Below are 12,053 nucleotides of genomic sequence, written 5' to 3'. Positions count from 1 at the left end.
GTCGTTTCGAGAAATTCTTACTGGTTTCATCGTGTTCGAAAACGCGGTGCGCAGCGTCGGTGCCCTGCCAACCACACTTAAGTTATTCGAAAGAAACGCAATTTGTTCATGTGCATTATGTTATTGAGTTGCTTGTACGTTTTAGATAGCGTTATTTCTCTCCCTTTTCTTTTTTTTAATGGTGAGAATGAAAAAATTGCTTTCCTTGCAGTCTAGGCTCCATCGTGCTCGACACAGCAAGATTTCCTTGTATTGTTTTTCTGTAATATTGTTTTTCTCCCGAACTTATATCTACTCCGAATGAATTTTCCATCCCGCCCTCTTCACGCACGCACACGCAAGATGGCTTCCGATGGTTGACGCCTGCGAAGCGCCTTACGTTTGTGGGGGTTCCACTCTGCTTGCGGCTAGGGCTGAAGGCAAGCTCCGGATCTAGCCCCACGCAGTCGCTTCGCGGTATACTCCCAACCCGTAGCGCGGGAATCGCGGCTACGCCGGGTTCGAACGAATAGCGCAACCAGCGGCGTCAACAGTAATAACGTTTATTGCTATTAGCAATCATGAACACTCGCAGAGGGACGTCCTCTCAGTAATAGTAGTAAATAGGCTTGCCTCGTTGTCTGCGTGGGTCAGACAAACGAGGTCACTCACGGGAGGCGGCAGGTGCTTTCGTCCAGGCGGTCCAGGAGTCGGCGTCCCAAGAGAGAGGGTCTCCCCCGGTGGCGCGCTTTCATGCCTTTTTACCTTTTTGCGAGGGCAAGTCCCCCTTGCCCGCCGGATACGTTTCCCTTTCCCGTGAGCCGCGTAGGGGAAGAGGGGTACGCGCGTAATTAGAGCGACAGAGAAAGGGAGGGCGCATGGTGTCTCTCCCTTGTCTACGCCGGCCCGACCCGTCGGCCACGTGTGAACGGGACGACGCTGGTACGCGGGAGGAAATGGAGGTGAGTGCTCCCCACACGTTGAAGGTAGCTTTTAACGCGATAGCGCTAAAGGCCCCATGTCGCAGAAAATCAGGCGTCGGACGTCGTTTCGGCAAAAATTTTCGCGCCACGCATAAGTTATTGAACTAATTGAATTTCTCAAGCTAAAATACGTAGAAAAATCGTAAAGTACGACCTACACACAACCTACAGACATGATAGCGTCGGATTGTAATTTGATTATACAGGAAAACATAATTCTGTTACGCGAGAACTCAAACCCTTTCCAGTGTTTATACTATGCATAAACCGACCACGGCATCCAAAGTGGACCCTCATAGCATGCGTGTAACCGTCCGTCCGTCCGTCCGTCCATCCATTCATCCATCCATCCATCCATCCATCCATCCATCCATCCATCCATCCATCCATCCATCCATCCATCCATCCATCCATCCATCCATCCATCCATCCATCCATCCATCCATCCATACATCCATCCATCTGTGTCTGCTCTGCGCGATTTTTTACCATGTACAACGAATGCGAAAGAGTATGGTTTATTTTTTTATCAGCTGCCTGCCATCTGGGCGTCCTACCTTGGAGGAATTATAGAGCCAAGCACTTTCATACCATAGTAATTGTGAAGGCGAGTACGTTTAATGAGATTCGTAGACCGCAAGTATCTACTGAGCTGTAGAGAATCGCCCGTTCTTAAAAGGAATAATTTTCCCCTTTTCCTCCACCAAGCAGGCGAATGGTCCAAAGTTCTTCCCACTGCCAAACACCCGCGGAGATCTATCCGCCTGTGTAAGCCGTCGGGGCGTTGAACCCAACTAAGCGCTGCAATTGTGACTCTCGTCTAATTGCCGGGGTTAACTGGCTGCAGCTGCGTGTGCATGTATACATACACCCTCGATGGTCGGACTCTATCCCTTCCCAAAATTTTCTGGGATGAGGGGACGACATGGATCTTGGCGCGTCGTTGGCGCACTTTGCAGCGAGGAGGAACAGTGACCGAATGATTTTTATGCTATAATGTGTGTTCTCTAAGACGTATTGGGAAATTCGAGCACGTGAATGACCTGGCAATCTCTATGAGGCCTAATTTGTACATAGAGTTCTGCTAATCGATCCTCTGCTTTGGCGTGCAACTTTCAAGTAGCTGGTGCACTCTGAATCTTTGTGAACTCTTAAAACCGCAACGCTCGCAAGCCCTTTTGATTTCCCCGTTATGTGGGCGTGGTTCGTTTCCGAAGACATTTAAACAGGAGCGAGAGCGTGATTACACCAATGCAAAGCTTCGAATGCTCATTGCACTTTATATCCTTTGCACGAATATCCTTCGTTTATAATTATGATACTTCCATTGGAGGTTAATTCGTCTCTTTGTGTTTCAATGATCATTTTTCTCTTAATTGCTTCAGCGCGTTCAGGTGCTAGTTAATATCCCTCTCGGCTTCACAACTGATTGGCTAGCTAGAGGTTTTGGTGGCAATATGAGCATTAAAATGAACAAAACCCGCAACATAACACTAAAGCGCGTTAATGAATGGAGTCAATGTTGAAACCCTTTGTTCGCGATAATGAATCATCCAATGGACATGGTGAAACAATCTTTTTTAGCAAACAATGTTACGAGATAATATGGTTTTGTGCAATCTAGTATTTTCCATGAGCATGTCGGCACCTTGTCACGGCTAGATTCAGCAGATATACCCTTCAATGTCTAAATTATTGCACTTGTGTTTTTGTTCAAGCGTTTGGTATTTCTGCGCAAGTGTTGTAAATATGCTCCGTTGTCTCGGCCTATTGTGTCTCGTTAAATTGTGTCTGCGTGAATTACAGTAAATGTACAAGGTTAGTAAACGGCAAAGCATCCAGGGCGTGTATTTCAAAAATGAAAGTTCTCAACGGTCGGCTATCAACGGTCAGCCATTGTTGAAGGCCGCAATAGATTTTATAATGTCAGAAATTGGCCTTGTTGGTTGAACGTCCAGGACTGAGAACGGCGAAACAAGGGACAGGAGCCGCACAGGACCCACGCAGCAGAGCTCACTGCTGTGTGCGCGCCATTGTGTACCTGCCATTAATTGCGCTGCTCTAAGTCTCGCTATTACTCAACTGTATTTCGTCAATCTGCATTTCTACACGAGCCTTCCCATGAATCTGTACACGCTGCGACTTATACAACGGTAGTCAGTCGGAGAATACAGGATGCGGAATAGATGCCCGTGTATGCTCATGCTGTTTCTTTATGTTATCTAATGTGATGATATCTTTTGAAAACCAATATTTAAAGGAATGTTTGCCTCCGGAAAGCAAATTGGAGTACCTGGTACCGGCATCCATTGAACGACATTCTGTGAAGTTTGCTACATCTAGAAACGAAGTTCAAGATATACCAGTCGTTGGGATCACATTTTTGATTTAGGCCTTATTTACTTCATGCATCTCAAAAATCGAAAATTTTGAATAAAATGAAGCAATAATTGTGCTAATTGTGATAATTGTTCCATTGAAGGCCCTGTCAGGAGGCATTGTTGCCTCCTTTTGCCGCGCCTCGTGGACATCCTGTACCATCTCATCATCATCATCATCATCATCATCATCATCAGCCTAGTTACGCCCACTGCAGGGCAAAGGCCTCTCCCATACTTCTCCAACTACCCCGGTCATGTACTAATTGTGGCCATGTTGTCCCTGCAAACGTCTTAATGTCATCCGCCCACCTAAGTTTCTGCCGCCCCCTGCTACGCATCCCTTCCCTTGGAATCCAGTCCGTAACCCTTAGTGACCATCGGTTATCTTCCCTCCTCATTACATGTCCGGCCCATGCCCATTTCTTTTTCTTGATTGCAACTAAGATGTCGTTTACCCGCGTTTGTTGCCTCACCCAATCTGCTCTTTTCTTATCCCTTAACGTCACACCCATCATTCTTCTTTCCATAGCTCGTTGCGTCGTCCTCAATTTCAGCAGAACCCTTTTCGTAAGCCTCCAGGTTTCTGCCCCATATGTGAGTACTGGTAACACACAGCTGTTATACACTTTCCTTTTGAGGGATAGTGGCAACCTGCTGTTCATGATTTGAGAATGCCTGCCAAACGCACCCCAGACCATTCTTATTCTTCTGGTTATTTCAGTCTCATGATCCGGATCCGTGGTCACTACCTGCCCTAAGTAGATGTATTCCCTTACCACTTCCAGTGCTTCGCTACCTATCGTAAACTGCTGTTCTCTTCCGAGACTGTTAAACAATACTTTAGTTTTCTGCAGATTAATTTTCAGACCCACCCTTCTGCTTTGCCTCTCCAGGTCAGTGAGCATGCATTGCAATTGGTCTCCTGAGTTACTAAGCAAGGCAATATCATCAGCGAATCGCAAGTTGCTAAGGTATTCTCCATCAACTTTTATCCCCAATTCTTCCCACTCCAGGCCTCTGAATACCTCCTGTAAACATGCTGTGAATAGCATTGGAGATATCGTATCTCCCTCTCTGACGCCTTTCTTTATAGGGATTTTGTTGCTTTCCTTGTGGAGGACTACGGTGGCTGTGGAGCCGCTATAGATATCTTCCAGTATCTTTACATATGGCTCATCTACACCCTGATTCCGTAATGCCTCCATGACTGCTGAGGTTTCGACTGAATCAAACGCTTTCTCGTAATCAATGAAAGCTATATATAAGGGTTGGTTATATTCTGCACATTTCTCTATCACTTGATTGATAGTGTGAATATGGTCTATTGTTGAGTAGCCTTTACGGAATCCTGCCTGGTCCTTTGGTTGACAGAAGTCTAAGGTGTTCCTGATTCTATTTGCGATTACCTTAGTAAATAGTTTGTAGGCAACGGACAGTAAGCTGATCGGTCTATAATTTTTCAAGTCTTTGGCGTCCCCTTTCTTATGGATTAGGATTATGTTAGCGTTCTTCCAAGATTCCGGTACGCTCGAGGTTATGAGGCATTGCGTATACAGGGTGGCCAGTTTCTCTAGAACAATCTGACCACCATCCTTCAACAAATTTGCTGTTACCTGATCCTCCCCAGCTGCCTTCCCCCTTTGCATAGCTCCTAAGGCTTTCTTTACTTCTTCTGGCGTTACCTGTGCGATTTCGAATTCTTCTAGGCTATTCTCTCTTCCACTATCGTCGTGGGTGCCACTGGTACTGTATAAATCTCTGTAGAACTGCTCAGCCACTTGAACTATCTCATCCATATTAGTAACGATATTGCCGGCTTTGTCTCCTAACGCACACATCTGATTCTTGCCTATTCCTAGTTTCTTCTTCACTGTTTATAGGCTTCCTCCGTTCCTGAGAGCCTGTTCAATTCTATCCATATTATAGTTCCTGATGTCCGCTGTCTTACGCTTGTTGATTAACTTAGAAAGTTCTGCCAGTTCTATTCTAGCTGTAGGGTTATAGGCTTTCATACATTGGCGTTGCTTGATCAGATATTTCGTCTCCTGCGATAGCTTACTGGTTTCCTGTCTAACGGCGTTACCACCGACTTCTATTGCGCACTCCTTAATGATGCCCGTGAGATAGTCGTTCATTGCTTCAACACTAAGGTCCTCTTCCTGAGTTAAAGCCGAATACCTGTTCTGTAGCTTGATCCGGAATTCCTCTAGTTTCCCTCTTACCGCTAACTCATTGATTGGCTTCTTGTGTACCAGTTTCTTCCGTTCCCTCCTCAAGTCTAGGCTAATTCGAGTTCTTACCATCCTATGGTCACTGCAGCGTACCTTGCCGAGCACGTCTACATCTTGTATGATGCCAGGGTTCGCGCAGAGTATGAAGTCGATTTCATTTCTAGTCTCACCATTCGGGCTCCTCCACGTCCACTTTCGACTAACCCGCTTGCGGAAAAAGGTGTTCATTATCCGCATATTATTCTGTTCTGCAAACTCTACTAACAATTCTCCTCTGCTATTCCTAGAGCCTATGCCATATTCCCCCACTGACTTGTCTCCAGCCTGTTTCTTGCCTACCCTGGCATTGAAGTCGCCCATCAGTATAGTGTATTTTGTTTTGACTTTACCCATCGCCGATTCCACATCTTCATAAAAGCTTTCGGCTTCCTGGTCATCATGACTGCATGTAGGGGCATAGACTTGTACCACCTTCAATTTGTACCTCTTATTAAGTTTCACAACAAGACCTGCCACCCTCTCGTTAATGCTATAGAATTCCTGTATGTTACCAGCTATTTCCTTATTAATCAGGAATCCGACTCCTAGTTCTCGTCTCTCCGCTAAGCCCCGGTAACACAGTACATGCCCGCTTTTTAGCACTGTATATGCTTCTTTTGCCCTCCTAACCTCACTGAGCCCTATTATATCCCATTTACTACCCTCTAATTCCTCCAATAACACTGCTAGACTCGCCTCACTAGATAGCGTTCTAACGTTAAACGTTGCCAGGTTCAGATTCCAATGGCGGCCTGTCCGGAGCCAGGTATTCTTAGCACCCTCTGCAGCGTCACAGATCTGACCGCCGCCGTGGTCAGTTGCTTCGCGGCTGCTGGGGACTGAGGGCCGGGGTTTGATTGTTGTATTCATATAGGAGGTTGTGGCCAAGTACTGCACCAGGGTGGCCAATCCTGCTCTGGTGAGAGAGTGCGTTACCGGTTCTGGTCACCGGGATCAGGCCGCACTCCAGGCCTCCAGACCATCTATGCATGTCCAAATCTATGCATGTCCAACTTAATTCAAATGAATTGAATTGAATTATCTCATGCCAACAGCAGAAACTACGACAGCCAAGGTAGACAAAATTGACGCATTATAGGTTGCTTTGAAGTTAGCCAATAAATTGTGAATAAGACATTTGCGGTATACTCACGCGAATATTGTGCCAATTTTTACGCAAGCTTTGAAGCTTTGACACCTATGTCACCTAACGATATACATGCTTTAGGCGCCAAATAGCTTAAGTTCACAGAATTGAGAATACTGTTTTGTTACGGGAGCGAGGGCTAAGGGAGTCCTGAATTCGGCGTTTTTATTTTTCTTCGAAAAATACTGATTTTCCTATTAGTATTACTGGGCGCTTTAATATAAATTTTCCGGCCAACACTCCACAGACCTGAACTTTTTCTCCGAAATTCAAACGAATTTCCTTGCATAACTTTTGAGAAGGACCGGGAGATAATATTTGCGATTCGCATGTATGAAGATCGATTGAAGTTAGTTCAGAGTTAGAATTTTCTCCCGATTGCACCACTGAGGTGATCGCTCGCGACCTGTCGATGACGCAGCACTAAGTGCTTAGAGGAAACGTCGCGAGTGCCCAAACTTCGATGCACGCGTAAAATTCTAACTCCCTCATCTCCGCATACTGTAAACGCAGACCAGCTGGGAAATCGCCGGGCAATTGTTCGCGCTGCCCTGGTCTCCGGAATCTGCAAGTTTAATCGCCACTAACGGGCACCAACATTTCCAGTGTCGTCCCGATGGCAATTTGTCGTCTCTTCAAAGAACTAATCGCGAGCAGTTGAACAGCCTCATTACCGCTTGGTCTCTGCGGGCCCTAACTGGTTGCAGCGGGAGCTGCAAGTTGATCACTCACGATGCATAAAAAGAATGTTTACTAATTACGACTCTCGGAGATTTCGGTCAGGAATTAGGCCTCTGCGGCACTGGTTATATACCGCACTACGTCTATTGGTTGCGCAGCGCTATTATCTGTTCGGAATTCAAATCCTCGCGGAAACACGATGCTTGACGCACCGCTTAATTGCGGCACCCAAATCTATGTCCTGCACCACTTCCCCCCAAAACAACTTTCCACGAACACATCAGAGAGAGACAGAAAGAAGGAGGAAGGCAGAGAGGTTAACAAGATGGGTAGATCCGGTTTGCTGCCCAACGCTGGGGAGAGAGTGGAGGGGGAGGTAAAGTGATAGCAAAGTAGAGATAAAGAAAGAAAAGAGCGTAGACACAATCACAGTCAAATACTGTCACCGTCTACCGTCACCACACAGCACAGTACCACTTGCAACACTATAAACATCTGTATAAACGTATGCACCCCCAGAACCCAATGGCGCCTTCTGCCACATTTGATATATCTAAGAATAAATCTTTTGAATTTGATTTCGAAAGGCACCCGGTATATGACTGCGCCAAGTAAACGAACTGCAAAAAACTTCATTTACAGGCTAGTAATTTTATACATTATTTATACATAAGCGAAAACAGCCGTGAACCGTAAGCAGGCGCCAGAAATCACAGCAGGGGCCAACTGACCGCAATGATTCTTATCTTTCTGTTTCTCTCTCTCTCTAAAAAAAGAAAAGAAATAATTTTCCTTGTTTCTCAGTTTCTAGTCGATAAAGCTGTACGATGTTTGCCTTGTTAATATCGCTTTCATGAGATCTGCATCTTGGACGCGTCAATGTGAGGAAATCGCCGCTAAGACAGAGACAGATCACTAAAGATCCAACCATCGTATGAATGTCCGTGCAAGCACAGCACATTCGAAATTTCCATAAATATGAATACAAAAATAAAGTCCACGACTTGCCTTCAACTTGTTTTTTGTAATGTGTTCGAACAAGTGCGGCTTTTCGTTTCTCGTTTATCTAATAGAGACAGCTGGTGCCTGACTTCTATCCTACCGCATTCAAATGGCCGACTATTGCTTGCCCGCTCGCAATAGCGAGCCGTTGTCTTAGGTTCTCCGCAGAGACGCATGCAGTTTGTATAATCAAATTTGAGACACGCAGCGCAAAAAGATTTATGCATTAGTAAAACGTACTGAGCCGCTGCGGACACGGTCGACATTTCAGTTCCAGTCTGCGAGAGGTCGAAGACGCTAGCAGATCTTAAGATCGTATTACGGTTGCGGTCACAACAAACGTGAGGCACTGGATTTCCATTTTGTGGTGCCATTCTGCGGTGCGCACGTAGCAAATTCTGAACTTTGGCGCAGCCTACTGGAAAATTGGAAGGAAAGACGGAAACACCAATAACAAGGAATATGCAGCATTACCTTATCGTCCTTATAATTTATTTACGGCCGCGCGTCTGTCTCCTGGCGTACTTCCCAGCGTACTCGCGTACTCCTGGCGATTGGTAATACAGGCTGCTGTGTTCCAGCCGGGAATGATATGCGCGATCGCACAGATCCTCGGACCACCGAATGAAGTTCTCTTGATCTTCGAGGCTTCTGACGAGTCTGAGTGATTTGTTATGCAGCGGGAAGCTGCGGATCTCCTATAGCCGGAATTAATATTTCGCTCGCGTTCGGACTCACTCCACCCTGATGAGCTTCCCGTTGAAACGGCGAGCAGAATTCATCCTGCAGCGGGCTTCCCTGCTCAGCTTTGTGTGCTAAACCGAATCATCGACGAGCGAGCTCCAGCTTCGAAGACGGCCGACGTATTCTGTTGCAAGTTAGGTAAATAATAAATAAAGCAAAGAATGAGCGAAATGAAAACAGGGAGCAGCTGCTGCAAGGTTTGGTTTTATCACAACTCTCCAAAGCATGCGCACCTCTGAGCTGCATTTATAATGAACATTTATTACAGGAAGCCCCTGAGGAAGAAATTCGGATGAAGATTGCTGCTCGCAAGCAGGCCTAAGACTTTGTCTGCGGTAGCAGTTATTCGTTTCCTTCCTTCACATTTTGCTACGCATGCTTCTATAGAGAGAACGATTAGGAATGTATTCTGCGTATTTTAATGTGCGCCGATGTAGCATGCGCGAAGCATCGAGCAATAAGTAATTTCCATCGTATGTTTATGTTTATTAAAAACCAACTCATCTTTCTCAGCACAGGCGGTTTCTTTCTTTTTAGTTGGACAAAAGAGCGCCTCAATAATAATAATAATATTTGGGGTTTTACGTACCAAAACCACTTTCTGATTATGAGGCACGCCGTAGTGGAGGACTCCGGAAATTTTGACCACCTGGGGTTCTTTATCGTGCACCTAAATCTAAGCACACGGGTGTTTTCGCATTTCGCCCCCATCGAAATGCGGCCGCCGTGGCCGGGATTCGATCCCGCGACCTCGTGCTCAGCAGCCCAACACCATAGCCACTGAGCAACCACGGCGGGTGAGCGCCTCAATGGTTGTGTCAGCGTATGAGTGTTTGTCAATGTTTTGCATATTTTTGCGATGCTTCATAATTGTTTTCATGTTTTTGTTTCTCGACAAGTGCTTCGAACTGTACTCATTTCCAATCATTCTGCCTCTGCTTATCCACAACACACGCTGACTGCCCGTTGCCGCACGCTGCGTATATACAGTGTTTCGCACACACGGCTGGAAATGCTGTGGGCAGATCGCATACACATGCACTGAAAGAAAAACACAGAGAAGCACACATTTACAAATTTTACCCTCATGAAAACACACATGGACAAATACTATACGCGTGCCAGCGTGTGTGTGTTTGATTACCGCATGCAGTGCAGTCTGAACGCAACCTAATCTGCCCTTTCGATGAGCTTTGTGAACTATACAATTATGAGTGCTTTCTCTCTTTGTTTAACGATCATTCGAAGATGTTCCTTGATTCATTCTGAGATGTTTTAGGACAATCAGTGATGTTAAATATTACATCCCCGTTGAAGTACACTGCACCTCTTTGAGACGCGAGATATTAAATTTGGTTTTGGATTATGAAGCACTTTATATAGGTGCCCAAAATGGCTGAAATTATTGTAGCTACCCTCCCCGTGTTTATGCGCGCTTGATGTAAATAAGTTGGTCATATAAGAAAGAATGTTAGGAGAATATTTGCTCCGCTACGTAATTTTTCCACCTGATTATTCGTTCCCTTTCTTTTTCTTTTCGGCTGTATGGCAGCTGGTGTTTTTATTGCATAAGCAGTTATATGGACACTCCAGGCGCATTTGTGCCGTCGGTGTCGCCGTGAGGTTCCGCACAAAGTCCAAGGCCGATAAAATCGTCGCCGCGCGCCGTATGCTGTATGCGCCAGCGAAAGCGTGCGAACGTGAGCCGGCTAACGCGGCTCAATCTCGCGTGTGCGAGCGAGGGAGGCGTGCCGGAAGCGCGCCCTCTCCTGTCGCGTGCAAGACACGGCGGTGAGGTGATAGAGGATGGGGCGTTTTCAGGCGGCTGCTGCTTGCGGCGGCGCGGCCTCAAGGGCGCCGTATCTTGAAAGCGGTCTGCGACGCGGCCAAAGTGCGCGCCCGTGCGGGTCTCATCTTCAAAGCAGTCTGCGATGTAACAGAGTGCGCGTAGTGCCTGTAGCTTCGTATGCGCTGTGCTTTCGACGTTTCGTCCGCAGTAAAGCGTTGCATGCACGAAGGTCGAGTCGATCGCTGCTGCTGCTGCCGCGATTCCTCACCCCAGCATTTTGAAAGCGAGTTTCCGCGCTCATCGAGCGAGATGCGTTCATGTTTACCTGTGCGCGCGTGACGCCGTGCTTGTTAATTTAGTTAAAACACGTTTGCGGGATAGTTGGTTTGAATTCATGATAGAATGTGTAAGCAACAATACCTTGATTTGGGCGAGTTGGTTCATCTTGACAGTTTTCATTAAAAAAAAATAACACTAAAGACGAAGACGAAGCCGAAGGAACACATACGACACGTGCGCCAGTCCTGTCGTATGTGTTCCTTCGACTTCGTCTTCGTCTTTAGCGCTTTGTTAAGAGAACCGTCAAAACGTGTAAGCATGACCGAACAAAGACTTAGAAAGAAACAGACACCCAGTGTCTGTTTCTTTCTACGTCCTCGTTCGGTCACGCTTACGTGTTATATCATTGTTAATTTAGGTAGTGAGCGAATGTTTACAAGTTTATAAGGCCAGTAAAATTAATTTCCTTACTTCGTATAGCTATGTACTGCTTTGCTATCGCAATCGGTGCTTCGCCTTTTGTGGGAAACTGCGACTTTTTTTTAAAGTTAAAGAACGAACGATGGAAAGCGCTTCAAATTAGACTTGCGGTGAGCACATCTCGCGCTTCGGCTGTGCCATGTGTTTCAAGACCGCCATGTTAGCGGGCAGTTTATGAGCGCAGAAATGTTCTAACGCGGACGTCGCATTGCGAGTTTTTCGCAGAAACTTGTCATTGAAGATAAAAAGAAATTACGGAAGGAAACGAGTATTACGGCACCAACCATCAGCCGCTTAAAAGGAAACACTCCCAAAGTC

Source organism: Dermacentor variabilis, chromosome 9 (genome assembly GCF_050947875.1).
Source record: "Dermacentor variabilis isolate Ectoservices chromosome 9, ASM5094787v1, whole genome shotgun sequence".
NCBI lineage: Eukaryota > Metazoa > Arthropoda > Arachnida > Ixodida > Ixodidae > Dermacentor > Dermacentor variabilis.
Note: the sequence above shows the minus strand (reverse complement) of the source record.